The sequence below is a fragment of the Loxodonta africana genome, chromosome 11 (assembly GCF_030014295.1).
Source record: "Loxodonta africana isolate mLoxAfr1 chromosome 11, mLoxAfr1.hap2, whole genome shotgun sequence".
Lineage (NCBI taxonomy): Eukaryota > Metazoa > Chordata > Mammalia > Proboscidea > Elephantidae > Loxodonta > Loxodonta africana.
The window spans coordinates 65,925,953-65,948,014 of record NC_087352.1 but is presented as its reverse complement, the minus strand read 5'-3'; positions in this window follow the sequence as shown (position 1 = coordinate 65,948,014).

The window sequence follows — 22,062 nt, the reverse complement described above, 5'->3', positions numbered from 1 at the left end:
CTTGGTGATAGAAACAATGCCAGAGATCATATGATAGAATTTTGCAAAACCAATGACTTCTTCAATGCAGATACCTTCTTTCTCCAACATAAACAGTGACTATACACATGGACCTCACCAGATGGAACACACAAGAATCAAATCGACTACATCTGTGGGAAGAGATGATGGAAAAGCTCAATATCATCAGTCAGAACAAGGCCAGGGGCCGATTGTGGAACAGACCATCAATTGCTCATATGCAAGTTCAAGCTGAAACTGAAGAAAATCAGAGCAAGTCTATGAGAGCCTAAATATGACCTTGAGTATATCCCACCTGAATTTAGAGACCATCTGAAGAGTAGATTTGATGCATTGAACACTAACGACTGAACACCAGACGAGTTGAGGAATGACATCATCCATGAAGAAAGCAACAGGTCACTGAAAAGACAGGAGAGAAAGAAAAGACCAAGATGGATACTTGAAGACACTCTGAAACTTTCTCATGAATACCGAGCAGCTAAAGCAAAAGGAAGAAAGGATGAAGTAAAACAACTGAACAGAAGATTTCAAAGCGCAGCTCGAGAATTCAAAGTAAAGTATTATACTAACATGTGCAAAGGGCTGGAGATAGAAAACCAAAAGGGAAGAACATGCTCAAAGTTTCTCAAGCTGAAAGAACTAAAGAAAAAATTCAAGCCTCATGTTGCAATAGTGAAGGATTCCAAGGGGAAAATATTAAACTATGCAGGAAGCATCAAAGAAGATGGAAGAAATACACAGAGGCATTATACCAAAAGGAATTAGTCGATGTTCAACCATCCCAAGAGGTGGCATATGATCAGGAACTGGCGGTACTGAAGGAAGAAATCCAAGATGCTCTGAAGGCGTAGGTGAAAAACAAGGGTCTAGGAATTGACAGAATTTCAATTGAGATGTTCCAACAAACGGATGCAGCCCTTGAGGTGCTCACTCATCTATGCCAAGAAATATGGAAGACAGCTTCCTGGCCAACTGACTGGAAGAGATCCATATTTATGCCTATTACCAAGAAAGATGATCCAACCAAATATGGAAATTATAGAATAATATTAATATCACATGCAAGCAAAATTCTGCTGAAGATCATTCAAAAACGGCTGCAGCAGTATATCGACAGGGAACTGCCAGAAATTCAGGCCGGTTTCACAAGAGGACATGGAACCAGGGATATCATTGCTGACGTCAGATGGATCCTGGCTGAAAGCAGAGAATACCAGAAGGATGTTTACCTGTGTTTTATTCACCAGGCAAAAGCATTTGACTGTGTGGAGCATAACAAATTATGGATAACATTGTGAAGAATGAGAATTCCAGAACATTTACTTGTGCTCATGAGGAACCTTTACATAGATCAAGAGGCAGTTGTTCAGACAGAACAAGGGGATATTGATTGTTTTAAAGACAGGAAAGTTGTGCATCAGGGTTGTATTCTTTCACCATACTTATTCAATCTGTATGCTGAGCAGATAATCCGAAAAGCTGGAATATATGAAGAAGAATGGGGCATCAGGATTGGAGGAAGACTCATTAACAACCTGCATTATGCAGATGACACAACCTTGCTTGCTGAAAGTGAGGAGGACTTGAAGCACTTACTAATAAAGATCAAAGACCACAGCCTTCAGTATGGATTACATCTCAACATAAAGAAAACTAAAATCCTCACAACTGGACCAATGAGCAACATCATAATAAATGCAGAAAAGACTGAAGTAGTCAAGGACTTCATTTACTTGAATCCACAATCAACAGTCATGGAAGTAGCAGTTAAGAAATCAAAAGACATTGCATTGGGCACATCTGCTGCAAAGGACCTCTCCAAAGTGTTGAAGAGCAAAGATGTCACCCTGAAGACTAAGGTGCGCCTGACCCAAGCCATGGTATTTTCAAGCACATCATATACATGTGAATGCTGGGCAGTGAATAAGGAAGACCGAAGAAGAATTGATGCCTTTGAATTGTGGTGAAGAATTTTGGATATAGTGTGGATTGCCAAAAGAACGGACAAATCTGTTTTGGAAGAAGTGTGGCCAGAATGCTCCTTAGAAGCAAGGATGGTAAGACTGTGTCTTACATAATTGGACATGTTGTCAGGAGGGAGCAGTTCTTGGAGAAAGACATCATGCTTGGCAGAGTACAGGGTCAGCGGAAAAGAGGAAGACCTTCAATCGGGTGGATTGACAGAGAGGCTGCAACAATGAGCTCAAGCATAACAATCATTGTAAGGACGGCACAGTATGGGGCAGTGCTTCGTTCTGCTGTTCATAGGGTCACTATGAGTCCTAACTGACTCAAGGGCACCCAACAACAACAACAACAGGCATATATATATCCAAATATCCCATTGCCATTGGAATGGCTGAGTTAGCAGAGGTGTAGGCACCACAGGTTATCAGTGTTTAGGGCCCTCACATCCCTTAATCTGGCCCTGAGTGGAGGAATGGCATGGTCGCAGCTTTCGAACCATCTGTTGATAGTCCTTTTGAGGTGAGGCGATGGTGGGAGAGACAAATTTAAAATTTAATTTGACCTAACTGAACAGGGAGCTTATGTCAGAAAATGGTAAGGGTAAATTTGGATAGCAGAGGCATGATTACTCCTGTTTATTTCATGTAGTGACTTCATATTTTCATATAACATTAGGCATTAAAGTCTGAGGATGACTTGTGATTCTATTTTTGTCCAGATTTGACTTTAAAGTTCAGTTTCCCACCTGTGTGTGATTGTTTAGGCATGTACCAACTGCATGTTCATTAGCTGATGACTGCTGCTTCTGACGGTCCATAAGGGTTAAATTCATTATAATTAAGCAACCTGAAGGGCTTACCAGTCTTAGTATAACAATTCAGGGAAGAGGAAATGCCAAAGCCTCTGTCGTTTGCATGTTTTTCTTCCCCACTTACGAATTAACTTACTTTGTTATTCATTTCCCAAAATTAAAATATTTCAAAACGTAGACTGTCATCAGTCACACATTTTAAGTCCATTATTTTCCTTGGTGGCCATCCCACTTCATTTCTGAACTTCCAGAATAAGAAGATAAAACAAACATACCTAAGAAACAGACACACAGTTATATCTACATGGAGGGGAAAGGCAGGTGATATATGTTTTTTACTCCTTATGAAAACTTAATCTTAGATCCAGGAGCCATTTATGATCTAAATAGAAATAAAATCTACTTTTTTTCTGTGAATATTGACACTTAATAATCTTCAGCCACACTAAAACATAGACTGGAAATACAGTCAGTGAAAGTACCTTTGTTGTTGTTTTAGGTGCCGTTGAGTAGGTTCTGATGCATAGCAACCCTGTGCACAACAGAATGAAACACTGCCCGGTTCTGAGCCATCATTACAATTGTTGTTATGCTTGAGCTCATTGTTGCAGCCACTGTGTCAATCCACCTCATTGAAGGTTTTCCTCTTTTCCCCTGACCCTGTACTCTGCCAAGCATGATGTCCTTCTCCAGGGACTGATCCCTTCTGGCAATCTGTCCAAAGTATGTAAGATGCAGTCTCACCAACCTTGCCTCTAAGGAGCATTCTGGCTGTACTTTTTCTAAAACAGATTTGTTCATTCTTTTGGCAGTCCATGGTATACTCAATATTCTTTGCCAACACCACAATTCAAAGGCGTCAATTCTTCTTCAGTCTTCCTTGTTCATTGTCTAGCTTTCACATGCATATGATCCGATTGAAAATACCATGGCTTAGGTCAGGTGCACCTTAGTCTTCAAGGTGACATCTTTGTTCTTCAACACTTTGTAGAGGTCCTTTGCAACAGATTTGCCCAATGCAATGCATCATTTGATTTCTTGGCTGCTGCTTCCATGGCTGTTGATTGTGGATCCAAGTAAAATGAAATCCTTGACAACTTCAATCTTTTCTCCTTTTATCATGATGTTGCTCATTGGTCCAGTTGTGAGGATTTTTGTTTTCTTTATGTTGAGGTGCAATCCGTGATGAAGGCTGTGGTCTTCGATCTTCCTTAGTAAGTGCTTCAAGTCCTCTTCACTTTCAGCAAGCAAGGTTGTGTCATCTGCATAATAATAAAAAAAATAATGCAGGTTGTTAATGAGTCTTCCTCCAATCCTGATGCCCCATTCTTCTTCATATAATCCAGCTTCTCGGATTATTTGCTCAGCATACAGATTGAATAGGTATGGTGAAAAAATACAACCCTGATGCACACCTTTCCTGACTTTAGACCAATTCAATATCCCCTTGTTCTGTCTGAACAACCACCTCTTGACCTACGTAAAGGTTCCTCGTGAGCACAATTAAGTGTTCTGGAATTCCCATTCTTCACAATGTTATCTATAGTTTGTTATGCTCCACACAGTCGAATGCCTTTGCATAGTCAATAAAACACAGGTAAACATCCTTCCGGTATTCTCTGCTTTCAGCCAGGATCCATCTGACATCAGCAATGATATCCCTGGTTCCACTCCCTCTTGTGAAATCGGCCTGAATTTCTGGCAGTTCCCTGTCAATATACTGCTGCAGCCATTTTTGAATGATCTTCAGCAAAATTTTGCTTGTGTATGATATTGTTCTATAATTTCCACATTTGGTTGGATCACCTTTCTTGGGAATAGGCATAAATATGGATCTCTTCCAGTCAGTTGGCCAGGAAGCTGTCTTCCATATTTCCTGGCATAGACGAGTGAGTACCTCCAGCGCTGCATCTGTTTGTTGAAACATCTCAGTTGATATTCCATCAATTCCTGGAGCCTTGTTTTTCACCAATGCCTTCAGAGCAGCTTGGACTTCTTCCTTCAGTGCCATCAGTTCCTGATCACATGCCACCTCTTGAAATGGTTGAACATCGACTGTACTACATCAATGTTCCACTGCTATTCATAAGGTTTTCACTGGCTAATGCTTTTCAGAAGTAGCCGGCCGGGCCCTTCTTCCTCATCTGTCTTAGTCTGGAAGCTCAGCTGAAACCTGTCGCCCATGGGCGACCCTACTAGTATCTGAATACCGTGGCATAGCTTCCAGCATCACAGCAATACACAAGCCCCCACAGTACAACAAACCGACAGACATGTGGGGGAAAGTACCTATAGGATGGTGTTTATGATGTGAACTATGGCTTAAATTAATGACTTCATTTTCTAGGATTAAACAAAGAATACAAAACTAACATCTGCAAGTTTATGTACTATTACTTAAACCCTTTGCCGTTGAGTTTACTTCTACTCATAGGGACCCTATAGGACAAAGTAAAACTGCCCCACATGGTTTCCAATGAGTGGTTGGTGGATCTGAACTGCCGACTTTTTGTTTAGCAGCCATAGTTCTTAACCACTGTACCACCAGGGTTCCATATTATTTAGTATCCAAAATGCTCAAGTTAAGCAGAAATGGTCTTATTTTTTAATACTACATTCTTTTTTGCTCTGAGAGACTTTAAAAATATTATATCATATTTCAATATATTACATTTATAACCATCTTTTTAAAGTTTCAGGAGTTGGATACAGGGATGTGACTCTTAGAATATTCTTTCCATTACCCCATTTTCCATTTTCCAGGGGTACTTCACGTCTCTGCTCCTTAAGATTCCTTTTCAGTACACACTAGAAAGATGTTCTTGAACTTGTCCACAGCTATTTCTAATTTGTCTGATCTTCATCAGTCAGTTTAAAGGAGCATAAAATGTCATCTGCCTCATCCGTCACTGTGTGTGTGCGTTAATGTATTTATCTGATTCACTTCCCCTGACTCGTCTAAACTTGATGCAGTTCTGAATCTTTCCCATCTCCTAATTTATTTCAGTCACTTCTCGGGTGTACTGGAGCTGAATTTCTCAGGTAGACTCGTCTGAAAAGATGCCATGCTCTAGCAATTCTATAAGCAATTATCATCCTAATAGCCTACAAGTCCTGCTTTGTATATTCATTTTTGCTCTAATGCCAGACAGAGGTCCGTTTCCTCGTAAGCCCTTGACTTATGTTCAGAAGTCTTCCCAATAGAGAAATGGTTTTTTGAATCTTTTATGAAAACCCTATGCACATATAGGGTCACTATGAGTCAAAATCAACTCAATGGCAACTAATAACAACAGGATGCTTGGAGGTGGTAATGACGCTGTATTAATATGCAGAACTGGGATGGTCACTGATATTGATATTCTATAGCAGTATAGCCAGGATTGCTAGTAATGAAGAACTCAGGTCGATCTCCTGTTGCAGCTGACATGGTGGAATCGAGTAGATAGGCTTACTGTGTTCCTAGATAAAGCTAATGTGACTCAGTGCATTTTCAGAAGATCCTTTCTTCTTTGTCACCACCACCACCACCATCATCATCATCATTTCATCAGAATCTAACATTTACTAAAACTTATTATATAATTAGAATTTCAGGCTAAGTCCTATACATATTAAGAGGTGGAATGTGTAATAAGATAAATATAAATATAAGGGAGCAGATGTTGTTTTTAAGGTGAATATTATAGGTACTAAGTACCACAGGACTCCAGAGCAGGAATGGGATGCCAAGATACTAACAAGCTGGTGGAACATCATTTTGGCCTGAAAGGATGGGGTGTGGGCACATACAGAGCAGGTGGGAGAATGGTCTGGGGAGCTGTGCGGTAGTCATTCCATGTTGGGAATAATCTATAGGCTGAACCAGATGATAAAAAGGGCGTAGGCGGAGAACACTGAAAATTAAGTCTGTATGATTGAGAACCTATGAATCACAGCAGTCCAATTCATTATCCATCATTGGGATGGCGCAAGATTGGACAGTGTTCAGTTGTGCATGAGGCTGCCGTGAGTGGGGGGCCAACTCAGCAGCAGCTAATAACAACATAAGTGAGAAGTCTGATCACAGAAGGTTTAGAACAGACAAATGTGAACTTTCACCTTAGAAAAGAAAATAAGAGCCATGAGCTCTCAAAACAAGCCTCTAGTCCTTAGACTACCATTTCCTTGGGATAAAAACTTCCCTAGCAGGTGGTTTTCTTTTTTTTCCCTAGAAGATGGATGGAATACACAGTCACTATACGAAAAACAAAATTGGTTGGTGTTCAACCACTTCAGAAGGTAGCATATAATCACAAACCAATGGTACTAAAGGAAGAGGTCCAAGCTGCACTGAAATCACTGGAGAAAAACAAGGTTCCAGGAATTGACAGAATGCCAACTGAGATGTTTCAACAAATGGATGCAGCACTGGAAGTGCTCACTCAGCTATGCCAAGAAACTTGGAAGACAACTACCTGGCCAATCGACTGGAAGAAATTCTTATTTATGCCTATTCCAAAGAACATGATCCAACCAAGAGTGGAAATTATTTAACAATATCATTTATATCACACACAAGTAAGATTTTACTGAAGATCATTCAGAAGCAGCTACAGCAGTACATCAATAGAGAACTGCCAGAAATTCAAGTCAGGTTCAGAGAAGGAAATGGAATGAAGACTATAATTGCTGATGTCAGATGGATTCTGGTTGAAAGCAGAGAATACCAGGAAGATGTTCACCTGTGTTTCATTGACTATACAAAATTATTTGACTCTGTGGATCATAACAAATTATGGATAAGTTTGCAATGAAGGGAAATTCTAGAACACTTAATTGCGCTCATGAGGAAACTACATGGATCAAGAGGCTGTCGTTCGAACAGAACAAGGGGATAAATCATGGTTTAAAGTCAGGAAAGGTGTGTGTCAGGGTTGTATCCTTTCACCATACTTATTCAATCTGTAAGCTGAGCAAATAATCTGAGAAACTGGACTATATGAAGAAGAACAGGACATCAGGATTGGAGGAAAACTCATTAATAACCTATGATATGCAGATGACACAACCTTGCTTGCTGAAAGTGAAGAGGGCTTGAAACTCTTACTGATGAAGATCAAAGACCACAGACTTCAGTATGGATTACACTTCAACATAAAGAAAACAAAAGTCTTTACAGCTGGACCAATAACCAACATCATGATAAACAGAGAAAAGATTGAAGTTTTCAAGGATTTCATTTTACTTGGCTCCACAATCAGTACCCATGAAAGCAGCAGTCAAGAAATTAAGTGACACATTGCATTGGGCAAATCAACTGCAAAAGACCTCTTTAAAGTGTTAAAAATCAAAGATGTCACCTTGAAGACTAAGGTGTGCCTGACCCAAGCCATGGTGTTTTCAATGGCTATATGCATGTTGTCCAATGAATAAGGAAGACCAAAGAAGAATTGACGCCTTTGAACTATTGTTTTGGCAAAGAATACTGAATATACCATGAACTGCCAAAACAATAAACAAATCTATGTTGGAAGTATGGGGCAGTTCTACTCTGTCCTATAGGGTCGCTATGAGTCGGAATCAACTCCAAGGTACTGGGTATGTTGGAAGTAATATAGCCAGGATGCTCCTTAGAAGTAAGGATGGCGAGTCTACATCTCACATACTTTGGACATGTGATCAGAAAGGATCAGTCCCTGGAGAAGGACATCATGGTTGGTAAAGTACAGGGTCAGTGGAAAACAGAAAGATCCTCAATGAAATGGATTGACATAGTGGCTGCAACAATGGGCTCAAGCGTAACGAGCATTGTGTTGATGGCACAGAGTGAGGCAGTGTTTCATTCTGTTGTACATAGGCTCACTATGAGTTGGAACCAACTTGATGGCACCCAACAACACCAACAGCAGGTGCCTCACCCAGTCTTTTATTTATTTATTTAGCAATGATTTATTTAGTTACTACTGTGTGCCAGAAATTTTTCTAGGTATCAGGTACACAGCAGGGAACACAACAAAGAAGGCCTCTCTCATTATGGAACTAACATTCTAGCAGTAAGAATAGCCAATATCCTTATAGAAATGAACTCCTGGGGGCCTCCTCAGGTTTCCCTGTCATGACGAACATGCCTGAAGCCAGGAGTCACTATGGCCGAGCTCAGGCTGAGCTCCTTTTTACCTGCACACATGTAACTCTTTCCCCTTTTACCAGCACCTTCCAAGCAAAGTGAGGGAACAGCAAGTACCTTCCATAATATGCCTGTTGTGATTTATATTCCTCCCAAGGATTCTCTTGATATTCACCATAATCTGACTTCTCTAGAGAATGATGGCAACAAAGGATCAACAAAGTGAGATCTGACCTAGGATACACATACCCAAGGGATGGCCCTAATCACAAGGCTTGAATGACAATAAAAGAAGAGATGAAGAGGCTTTGAAAATATACTATACGTAATCTGAATTTCCCCAAGTCTCAGCAGTCTGTGGGTAAAACGAGGTCACATTAATATTAACAACCAAATTTTTCTGGCCTGCAATCCCACCTGCAAAATTGCAAATTCTTATCCTTCATCCCCCTGGCCTACACCCCAATGTCCTTGACCATCCCTCAGATATTTCTGAGAGGTCTCAGGGTGAGTCTCACCTCATATTTGTTCAGGAATAAATGCACATCTGTCCTTTCTCTCTAAGCTCCTTGATGAAGTCGACCGGCCAGGGCATTTGAAGGTAGCATCTCTCTACCTCCACAGCTGGCAATGTCCTCTGAGAGAATATTGGTTCCCAGCCACTCTGCCTTGCCACTCCCCAATTCCTGCCAAGTCCATTCATGCTGTCCCTTGGGCAGTTGGAAGGAATGTCCCTCTCTTTGACTCAGTTCACCCTTCCTCACTCAGGCAACAGGCAGCATGGCTGGGGCCCATATCTCATACATTTCTTGCTAAGGTGGTCCCAGGAAATAGAGAAGAGGGTGCATTCCTCTATCGCCTCCTCATCAGTCCCCAATTACAAGCCTTCAATCATAGCAACTCATGAAACAGATGCCTAGAGTGAGGGGTGGGAGTGAGGCATCAGGCATAACCTACTCTCATACACTCAAACCTCACATAGGCTTACCTGCTATTAACCACACTGCTCTATATACGAAAATAAATTTCCAGCATTTGCAAGGATGTGACAACAATTTTTTATCAAGTATTCTGTTATTTAGACATTTGTTTCTTTATATAAAATCTTGCTAATTTTATGTAAAGAAATTCCTGCAGTAACCTATTTTTCCTAATTTCCCTCCCCCCACCAAAAATCTTAAATATAATGCATTACAGCATTCTCTTTTGCCTTTGACTAAATGTAATGTACCTTAAAAATAAAACTATGCCCATCCACTATAACCTACTATAAAACTGGTCAAAATGTGTAAGCCCATTTTTTTAAAGTGATGGAAATAAGGGAAAGCAGATGGTGGTCTTTAAGAGAAAGAAAATATGAGATAAGTGCCACAGCCATGAAGACTATCTGACTGGGGGCACTTGTACTACTGTGGTGCAAGGAGGTACAATCCAAGCAGAGCAGCCATCTTTCTGAACTAAAAAGGCAGATATCAGAATCCAGGGCTGCTAAAGTGGCTGAGGTTTACCAGGCAAAATACTAGAGAAGAGATAGCTGAGAAGAAAGGAGGCTCCAAAATTCTATGTGTGGGTTCTCCACAGGTCCTTGGCTGAGGGTTGAACTGTGCATACACAGGTGAGACTCTGTGAGGTCTAACTCACAGCAAAGGTTATGTGCTATGGGGCTGAGAACTATACAGAGACACCACACATCACACAGAGCTATGAGCTGCTAGATTTCCAGCTCAGCCAGAATGAAGAGATCTTATGAAGTAACTCAGGCATTCAGTTGAGATGCTAGAAAGGTCATGCCTTAAGAGTAAGGAACATGCTCTGAGATAAGGACAATATCATAGACTAAGGACAACACCAAAAGAGACTTGCCTTAGCAAAGAATAAAATCAAACTTGACAGAATCAAAAAGATCCACCAGTAATTTAACTGCCTACCTGAGAAAAGTCAACAATTTTTAAAGGCAAACAACATTTCCCAACAATTTATCATTCCTAATATGTAGCATACAATAAAAAAATTACTAGACATGCAGAAAAAATGAAACCCATAATCAAGGAAAAAAATCAATAGAAACAGATCCCAAGACAACCAACATGCTGGAGTTAGCAGATAAAGACTTTAAAGCAGCTATATTACGAAGAGTGAAAAGAGAATCTACAGACTGGGAAACAATTTTGGGCTATGACAAAATTGACAAGGGTCAAATCTCTAAACGCTGTAGAAAACTTCAACACCTCAATAACAGAAACTCAAATAATCCAATTAAAAAATGGGCAAAGTATATGAACAGGCACATCACCAGAGAAGACATTCAGGTGACTAACACACACATGAGGAAATGCTCACGGTCATTAGCCATTAAAGAAATGCAAATCCAAACCACAATGAGATACCATCTCACCCAGACATTACTGACACAGATTAAAAATATATATATATATGTTGGAGAGGTTTTGGGGAGATTGGAGCTCTTATGCACTGCTGGTGGGAATATAAAATGATGCAACCACTATAGAAAATGACATAGAGCCACCTTAAAAAGCAAGAAATAGAAATACTATATGATCCTGCAAACCCACTCCTAGGAATATACTTTAAGAAATAAGAGCCATCACCTGAATAGACATATGCATACCCATGTTCATTGCAGTATTATTCACAATAGCAAAAAGATGGTAACAACCTAAGTGCCCATTAACAGATGATCGGATGAACAAATTATGGTACATACACACAATGGAATACTATACAACGACAAAGAACAGTGATGAATCAGCAAAACATCTCATAACATGGAAGAATTTGAAGGGTATTTTGCTGAGTGAAATAAGTTAAGCACAAAAGGATAAATTTGCATGGGACCACTATTTTAAAAACTCAGGAAATTGTTTACACACAGAAAAGAAACAATCTTTGATGGTTACAAGGCAGGTGGGGTGGGAAGAGGAAATCATTAACTAGATAGTAGACAAGTGTTAACTTTGGTGAAAGTAAAAACAACACACAATATAGGGAAAGTCAACACATCTCAACCAAGGCGAAGCCATAGAAACTTCCTAGACACATCCAAACATCTTGAGTGACCAAATTACTGGGGTTGAGAGCTGGGGATCATGGTAAAACTGGGGGACATCTAGGTCAATTGGCGTAACATAGTTCATAAAGAAAATGTTCTACATCCAACTTTGGTGAATAGCGTCTGGGGTCTCAAAAGCTTGTGAGCAGACATCTAAAATATATTTATTGATCCCACCATGTTTAGAAAAGCAGAACGAAGAAAACCAAAGATGCAACGAAAATATCAGTCCAAAGGACTAATGGACCACATGAACCAGAGCTTCCACCAGCTTAAACCAGAAGAAGTAGATGGTGACCAACTACCACCACTGACTGCTCTGACAGGGATCACAATATAGGATCCCGGACAGAGAGGGAGAAAAATGTAGAAAAAAAATCAAATTTACAAAAAAAGACCAGACTTACTGGTCTAACAGAGACTGGAGGGACCCCCTAGACTATGGCTCCCACACACTTTGATAACTCATTAGTGAAGCCACTTCTGAAGTCTACCTTTCAGCCAAAGATTAGACAGGCCTATAAAACAAACAGTAATCCGTGTGAGGAATGCTCTTCTTAGTTAATCAAGTATATGAGACCAAAAGCAAAGATTAGAAGGTAGGAAGGGACAGGAAACTTGGAGAAACTGACACAGGGAACCTGGGGTACAAAGGAAAAGGGGAAGAGTGCTGACACTTTGCAGGAATTGCAACCAATGTCACAAAATAATTTGTGTATAAATTTTTGAGTAAGAAACTAATCTTCACTGTGAAGGTTCACCTAAAACACAATTTTAAAAAAAGCAGCTCTTGTAAATACGTCTAAAAATTAAAAGGCCAGATGGTCATCCTGAGTGAATAAATGGGTAATCTTAGCAGCAAAATAAAAAAAGAACTTACAAATACAAACTGTGAAATGAATAATTCACCAAATGGCTTTAATAGTGTATTAGGGACTACAGACTAAAGGATTAGTAAGCTTGAAGACAGATCAGTAGATTTTATCAAACCTGAAAATTAGAAAGAAAAATATTTTAAAATAAATGAACAGTATCTTCGTGATCTGTGAATCAATATCAAAAGATCTAACTTACATGTAAGGGATAGAGCGGGGAAAAATATATTTGAAAGATTAATGGCAAAAAGGTAAAAATCGTCAACTTACAGAACCAAGAAGCTAGTGAATCTCAAGCAGGAAAAATATAGAGAGCCACATCTAGGCACAACAGATTCAAACTTCTGAAAACTGAAAAAAAAAACTTAAAAGCAGCTAGTGAAAAAAGACACATTACAGACATGGGAACAGCGATGCAAACTGATGGGTAACTTATTATCAGAAACAATGAAAGCCAGGAGACAATGAAATAGCATTTTTCAAGTGCTTTAAAAACAAAACAAAGCAAAACTGTCAACCCAGAATTCTATATCCATTAAAAATATCCATTAAAACAAGGATGAACTAAAGACATTGTTGGATATAAAAAGGCTGAGAAAATTTTCTGTCAGTAGACCTGCGCACACACACACAAAAAAAGCTGAAGAAAGTTATTCATCCTGAAGGCAAATGACATCAGATAGAAACTCAGGTTTATTGAAAAGCACTTGTTTTGTTAGGTGCCCTCGAGTCGACTCCCACTCATAGTGACCCTATGAGTTTTGTACCACAGAACAAAACCCTGCCAGGTCCTGTGCCATCAACGCAATCCATTGTTATGCTTGAGCCCATTGTCACAGCCATTGTGTCAATCCATCTCATTGAGGTCCTTACTCTTTTCTACTGACCCTGTACTTTCCCAAGCATCATGTCCTTCTCCAGGGACTGATCCCTCTTGACAACCTGTCCAAAGTATGTAAGAGGCAGTCTTGGCATCCTTGCGTCTAAGGAGCACTCTGGCTGTACTTCTTCCAAGACAGATTTGTTCATTCTTCTGGCATCCCATGGTATATTCAATATTCTTCACCAACATCACAATTCAAAGGTGTCAATTATTTGGTCTTTCTTATTCATTGTCCAGCTTTCACATGCATATGATGAGATTAAAAATACTATGGCTTGGGTTAGGTGCATCTTAGTCTTCAAGGTGACGTCTTTGGTTTTCAACACTTTAAAGAGATCCTTTGCAGCAGATTTGCCCAATGAAAGGTACTAGAGGGGTAAATATAAAATTGTATCATTTTTTCTTTCTTCAATTTGTTTTTAAACAGTGACTAACTATTTAAAGTAAAAGCAGTAGTATTTTACTGAGGGGTTTGTAATGCATGCAGAAGTACAATAGTTGATAATATCATGAAGCACGGAGTGGGGAGGCAATAACTAAAATAATACTGCTATAGTATGAGTCAGAATCAACTTGAGAGCAGTGAGTTTTGCTGTAAAATTCCTATATTTTTACCTGAAGTGGTATGTCTTAGCCATCTAGTGCTGCTATAACAGAAATATCACAAATGGATGGCTTTAACAAAGAGAAATTTATTTCCTCACAATAAAGTATGCTAAAAGTCCAAATTCAGGGCATCAGCTCCAGGGGAAAGCTTTCTCTCTGTTGGCTCTGGAGGGAGGTCCTTCTCAACAATCTTCTGGACTAGGAGATTCTCCTCGCAGGAACCCTGGTTCCAAAGGGTGCACTCTGCGCCAGGCATTGCTTTCTTGGTGGTATGAGGTCCCACTGTCCTTCTGCTCGCTTCTTTCTTTTATATCCCAAAGAAACTGGCCCAAGACAATCCAATCCTGTAAATTGAGTCCCGCCTCATCAACACAACTGCCGCCTGTTCTCCCTCATTAACATCATAGAGGCAGGATTTATAACACATAGGAAAATCACTTCAGATGACAAAATTGTGGTAATCACACAATACTGAGAATCATGGCCCAGCCAAATTGATACCCACATATTTGGAGATCACAATTCAATCCATGACATGGTATAACATTAATTCTAAATAGACTGTGATAAGGTAAGGAACATAGTGAAATCACCAGCAGCTTAAAAAAAAAAAAAAAATACAAAAAGAAATAGCTAAAAACCCAGTAGTTTAATTAAAATGAAATACTAAGAAAAAAAAAAACTCTATTTTTCTAAAAGAAGTCAGAAAAGAAAAAATGGAGGACCAACAACGATAACAACCAATTGGACAAATAGAAAACAAACAGCATAATGGTAGACTTAAAACCAAACATTAGGTCAATCCGAAAAGGATATTAATGAGACCACTACTATAAAAAGTCATGAAAAAGTTTACACACAAATGGAAACTATCTTTGATGTTTGTGAAGGAGGGGAGAGGTGGGGATAGAAAAAAACTAAATAGAGAGCAGATAAGTGGTAACTTTGGTGAATGGTAAAACAGTACACCATACAGGGAAAGCCAAAAAACAAAACCCAAACCTACCAATAATTACATGACAGGTGAGTAATAGTTTTGACCTTAGCATACATGGTGAAATGATTTTTGACAAAGGCACAGAAGCATTTCAGTGGAGTCTTCTCAACAAATGGTGCTGGACAATTAGATATCCATATGCAAATATATATATATATATATATATATATCTTCAACACATACCTCCCATTATATACAAAAATAAATCATAGACTTAAATGTAAAATTGAGACATACAAAACTTCTATGAGAAACATAAGAAAAAATCTGTGATCTTGGTTTAAGCAAATTTTTTTAGGTAAAGTAGACAAGTGCAGTATTCATAAAAGAAAAAAATGAATTGGACTTCATCAAAATTCAAATCTTCTACCCTTTGAAAAACACTGTCCAGAGAATGAATAGACAAGCCACAAACTGAAGAAAATATTTGCAAACCACATATTTGATAAAGAGCTTGAATCCAGACAAGTAAAGAACTCTTAAAATTCAGTGATAAGAAGTCCAACAACCCAGTAAAGGAGAGGGTCAAACAATTTGAACACCAAAAATATGTATGAATGGTAAAAAGCACATGAAAAGATGCTCATCATCATTAGCTATTAGGAAAATGCAAATTCAAACCACAATGAGATACTACTACATATCTATTTTTATTATTGTTATTATTGTATTTTAGATGAAGATTTACAGAACAAACTAGCTTCTCATTAAACAGTCAGTACACATATTGTTTTGTAACATTGGTTACCAATCCCACGACATGTCAACACTCTCCCTTCTCCACCTTGGGTTCCCTATTACCAGCTTTCCTTTTCCCTCCTGCCTTCTAGCCCTTGTCCCTGGGCTGGTGTGCCCCTTTAGTCTCATTTTATTTCATCAGCCTGTCTAATCTTTGGCTGAAGGGTGAACCTCAGGAGTGACTTCATTACTGAGCTAAAAGAGTGTCCAGGGGTCATATTCTCAGGGTTTCTCCAGTCTCTGTTAGGCCAGTAAATCTGGTCTTTTTTTGTCAGTTAGAATTTTGTTCTACATTTTTCTTCAGGTCTGTCCAGGACACTTTATTGTGATTCCTGTCAGAGCAGCCAGTGTATACACCTATTATTATCTCTATAATTAAAAATATTCATTATAGCAAATATTGGCAAGAATATGAAACAACCATAACTTACTTGTAATTCTAATGGAAACGTAAAATGGCACAACCACTTTGGAAAATTGTTCGGCAATTTCACCAAAATTAAACATACACCAGTGTTATGACCCCACCATTCTACTCCTACTTATTTATTCCAAGAAAAATGAAAGCACATATCCACACAAAAACTTACACATAAATGTTCATAGGAGCTGTATTCGTAATAGCCCCAAACTGGAAACAACTCCAATGCACATCAGCAGGTGAATAAACAAATCATTGTGTACTAATACAATGGAATATACTCAGCAATAAATAGGAAAGAACTATTGATATATGCAACAACATTCATGAATCTCCAAATGCAGAGTAGAAGAAGCCAGTCAAAAAAGAGTACATGTTGTATGATTCCATTTACATAAAATTCTACAAAATGCAAACTGATCTATAATGACAGAAAATGGGATCATGCATTGCCTGGTGATGGGGGTAATACAGGGAAAGAAAGATTACAAAGAATGAGGAAGCTTCTGGGGGTGATGGATATTTTCCTTGATTATGGTGATGGTTTCATGGGTATATACATATACATATATATATATATACATCAAAACTTACCAAATATGTGCAATTTATATATATGCAATTTATTTTATGTCAATTATGCCTCATTGAAAATATTTTTACACTAAACAGGCAATAGAAAAGTGGTGATTTTGGTGAAGCGTAAGATGGTACACAATACTGGGGAAGCCAGCATAAATTGTACAAGGCAAGGTCTTGGAAGCTCCACAGATATGCCCAAACTCCCTGAGGGACCGAATTGCTGGGCTGAGAGCTGTAGGGACCATGGTCTCGGGGAACATCTAGCTCTACTGGCATAACATAGTTTATAAAGAAAATGATCTACATCCTACTTTGGTGAGTAGCATCTGGGGTCTTAAAAGCCTGTGAGTGGCTATCTAGGATTCTCCACTACTCTCACCACTTTGGGAGCAAGGGAGAATGAAGAAAACTAAAGATACAAGGAAAAGATTCATTCAAAGGATTAAAGGAGCACATCTACCATGGTCGCCACCAGACTGAGTCCAGTACAGCTAAATGGTGCCTGGCTACCACCACTGAGTGCTCTGACAGGGATCACAACAGAGGGTCCTGGACAGAGCTGGAGAAAAAATGTAGAACAAAATTCTAACTCAAAAAGAAAGACCAGACTTGCTGGCCTGACAGAGACTAGAGAAGCCCTGAGAGTATGGCCCCAAGATATCCTTTTAGCTCGGTGATGGAGTCACTCCTGAGGTTCACCCTTCAGCCAAAGATTGGACAGGCCCATGAAACAAAATGAGATTAAAGGGGCACACCAGCCCAGGGGCAAGGACTAGAAGGCACAAGGGGACAGGAAACCTGGTAACAGGGAACCCAAGTTTGAGAAGGGAGTGTGTTGACATGTCATGGGGTTGTTAACTAATATCATAAAACAATGTGTACTGTTTAATGAGAAGCTAGCTTGTTCTGGAAACCTTTGTCTAAAGTACAATAAAAAAATTAGAAAAAGAAAATGTTTTTAAAATGCTTATAGTAATACTGCTTGCACAAGCAAAAATATAAGCAACAGAAATGCCCATCAACAGTATAATAGATATAAATATATATATATATGTCTATACAATTGATAGTATGGCCTACAGTTCAGCAATGAAAATAGAAAAAAAAAAAAAAACTACAGCTACATGCAACAACATGGATGAAACTTCAGAACAAACCTATAAATAAAAAAGCGACTTGTAGAGACATAAATAACAATATAATCACAGTTATAAAGACAAAAATATCTAAAACTATAGAATATTCTGTCTATAAATATGTAAAACTGTTGTAAAAAAATAAAGAGAAACCAAGGGAGAAATGAGTACACAGTTCTACTTAATGGTTCTTCTGGGTAAGTGGAAAGCAAATGGGATGAAGGAAGGGCACGCATGGTGTTTCAAACTGTTTTATTTCTTCAAGTGGGTAGTAACCAGCCTGAGTGTTCCTTTTATTGGTATTCATTGTATTGCAGACATGTTTTATAATTATTCTTTATATGTTCAGTATTTTATAAAATACATCAGCAAGTCTTAGAGCTTAAACACTCCAATTAAAAATCAGAGATTGTCAGCAAAGCACCTAGCATACACTGTCTAGAAAAGACCACTTGAAATTTAAAAATACAGAGGGGCTGAAAGTAAAAAGATGGCAAAAAAAATAAAATAAACCATGAAAACGATATGCAAAGAAAGTTGATGTGGCTATTTTAATATCATTCGAAGTAGACTTCAAGGCAATGTGTTCCATCAGCAATAAAAAGGAACATTTCATAATGATCAGAATCAATTTAACAAAGCAAGGGTGGAGTGAAATAATAATCTGCAAAACCCAAGGCAAACTGCTTGAATAGAGGGAGTCCAAGGAGAAGGCATGTGTTTCTTTGGCACCTCTGGACAACGGAGTGGTGAGCTGGAAAGCTCTCTGTCAATTTTGTGGACCCACCACTCCAGTCCTGAAACTGCCTTCCTCCAGATTTCTTTTACCTTATATTAATAAACTTGTATCTTCTTCAAAAAAGAAAACAAAGCAGGAAATGAAGGTGAGCGTATTAATAAAGCAGTCACTGATACATCTATCATTGTTGATAGGTTCTAGTCGATTCCACCTTACCATGACCCCATGTGACAGGGTAGAACTGCCTCATTGGGTTTTCTCTGCTGTAATCTTTATGGAAAGACCTGTGGAACCGTTAAGCAGGTTCAAATCCCCAGCTTTTCAGTTAGCAGTCGAGCACTTAACTGCTTTTGCCATTGGGGCTCCTTGATACGTCTATCAGCATTTAGTAATTAATTATAATATCCTAACATTTGCTTAAATTCTAAAGACAAGTTGCTTAGACTATGAACTTTTTATTTCCACCACAATTTGCAACTTGTTATTTTGCTGGTTATTTTTTCTTCATTTGATTTTATGTTTGCGCTTAAATCAGGAATACAAATATTGAACTTCAAACAAATTGATACATGGCTGAACCCATGTGTGATCAGAAAAAAGTCAAAATCATTTTTCTTTCCAGACAAAAGTATTAAAATGAATTGCCATCCTGGCTAAGTGGAGACATTACAGTGACATGAGTTATATTCCAAGTCGCTGCAAAAGGCTGCAGTGTTTGCTGATTACTCCATGGTAAGCGTGTCAGAAACAGGGCTTGCGGACAGATTTCATCTTCTAAAATTATTTCCACAGAGAAGGAGTAGCTGTGCACCTTGATGACTGTGGAGGAATAAACATAACAAAATAACTCAGGCAACTGACATAGGCTGGGGACCAGTACAAACTATCAACTTCACTGGCCCCTGTCCATCCAGTCTTCTCTCTTAAATTACATGTTGATTTGCACCATAGACAGATGTATCTTTTTCTTTCCCCCCAGCTCACACTGCAGATATTCAGAGGTGGAATATTTTTCCTAGTCCTTATTCCCCAGAAGAAGGTACAGATCCATGTAGCCAGGGGTTCTGTCACACAAAGGTTCCTGTATTTGTAGAAACCTCCTTTCCTCCAGCTGTTATAACTGTGACAATCTGAATGGCCAGAAGTCACAAAGAAGTTGATCAGAGCTGAAGGCACTAGCAAAACATTACCATTAGTTCTAGTATGGGAAAATACAGTTATGTAGCAATGTGTAGCCATCTTTCAAACATATTTGTCAGCTGAGATGTATATGTGTGTGTAGCATTTGTGTGATTTGCTTAAACCATACACAAAAAATCCACCATGTTATTTAGTGTTAGTGCACCATGTGTTCACATATGGGAAGGGAGTTTAGCAATACAAATATTTTCATCATTCATCATTTCAACAAATAAGTATTCATTATTCATTAACTGTTTATTGAGCACCCATGATGTACCAGGCCATGAATTAGATGCTTCAGGAACTAAGGAGATGAATTAGTCATAGACTCTCCCCTCAGTAGTTTATAACTTCCAAGTAGAGATAAACCATGAACTCCAAGACCGTACTTCCAAGTATAAGGTGATACATACCACAGCAATGCAAATACGAAGTGCCAATGGAGCCCGAGATGGGGAGACCAACTTTGAGGGAGCAGACTATGGAGGAAAAATATCAAGGAACATCGTATGGAGAAGGTATTTTTTAAATGGGCCAGAAGGTCTGGTCAGATTTCAAAAGAGACAGCTGGTGGGGCCAATACTCCCATTAAGACAAACTGCACACACAGAGCTGAAGAAACAAGAGAGGGAGGTGCATTTATCAAACATGTGGCTTTGCCTAAATTGATTAGAGTGTAAGTTTACAAATGAAAGCCAGGGATATAGGGGTTTAAAATACATGTAATGGCCGGTTGGGAGCCATTCAAACAATTTGAGTGTGGTGATGACATACACTGAGATGCGAGCTTCTTGTCTCATTTTTTCTGTACCCTCCAATGCCTGGTATACATCCATGCACTAAATGGATGTCCAATAAAATATGTACATATATTTATTTAAATGGATGTCCAATAAAATATGTACATATATTTATATAGCTTATATTTATTGAGCACTTACTACATGTCTGATCTAAGCACTTTATATGTAGCGGCCCATTTAGCCCTGGCTGCAACCCTATAAGGACATTATTATCTCCATTTTTATTGGTGAGGTAACTGAGATACAATGTTTAAATCAAAAACTTAACCAAGGTCAAACACCTTGTAGAGAGCAGAGCAAGGACAGGGAACATAGTCTTAACTTCTTTTCTCTACTGTCTCTTATCAAATAAACATCTACTAAGTAAATGACAATCTTCATATGCCAAAGAACAAAGCATTATGCTGTTTCATCTCAGGATTAGATGGCACATGAGGGTGGACATGACCCACTGGACTAAGTCACAGTTTTAAGCATTACATTCCAGATGACAGAAAGAACAAGGCCTATTGGTTTTGGTCAGTTTCCTACTATCACCAGGAGAATGTGGCATATTGTTTTGTTTTGTCACTGAATCCTACAAGATGAGCAAAGATAGCTCCCAGATGCCAGTGTCCAGCAGCAGTCATCCAGAGCTGACCATCAGTTAGCTGTGACTGCAGTGTCTGCATTCTGGCAAGGCTGTAAGAAAGACATGGAAGAACCTGCAAATGGCACCTATGTGGAAAGGCAAGTAGAACAGAACCCCAGAGGGTCCTCAGGATGTGTCAATTGCCTCCTCTCCTGCACTCAGAACCAAAATCCTTGCTCACACTGGGAGAACAAAATAATTCTGCAATTGGCTGAGGAGTGGGGGAGGGGAAGGACTGGACTATAGAGCAATTTGAGGTTGGTCTTCACAAGTCACAAAGAAAGGGAAAACAATCATTTGCTCTTCGTAATATCGAAGATAGCTTATGCGGAACACTTAAGTTCCATAAGTCATCTTCACCTTTGAGACTCATTTTTCTCCTCCCAAATTACGTAGATAAATGGCTTAGAATTTCCCAGAAAGATAGGGCCTGGGGGTTTCTGAAAAGGGGCATCAGTCCAGCCATGCCTGCAAGTATTGACTGAGT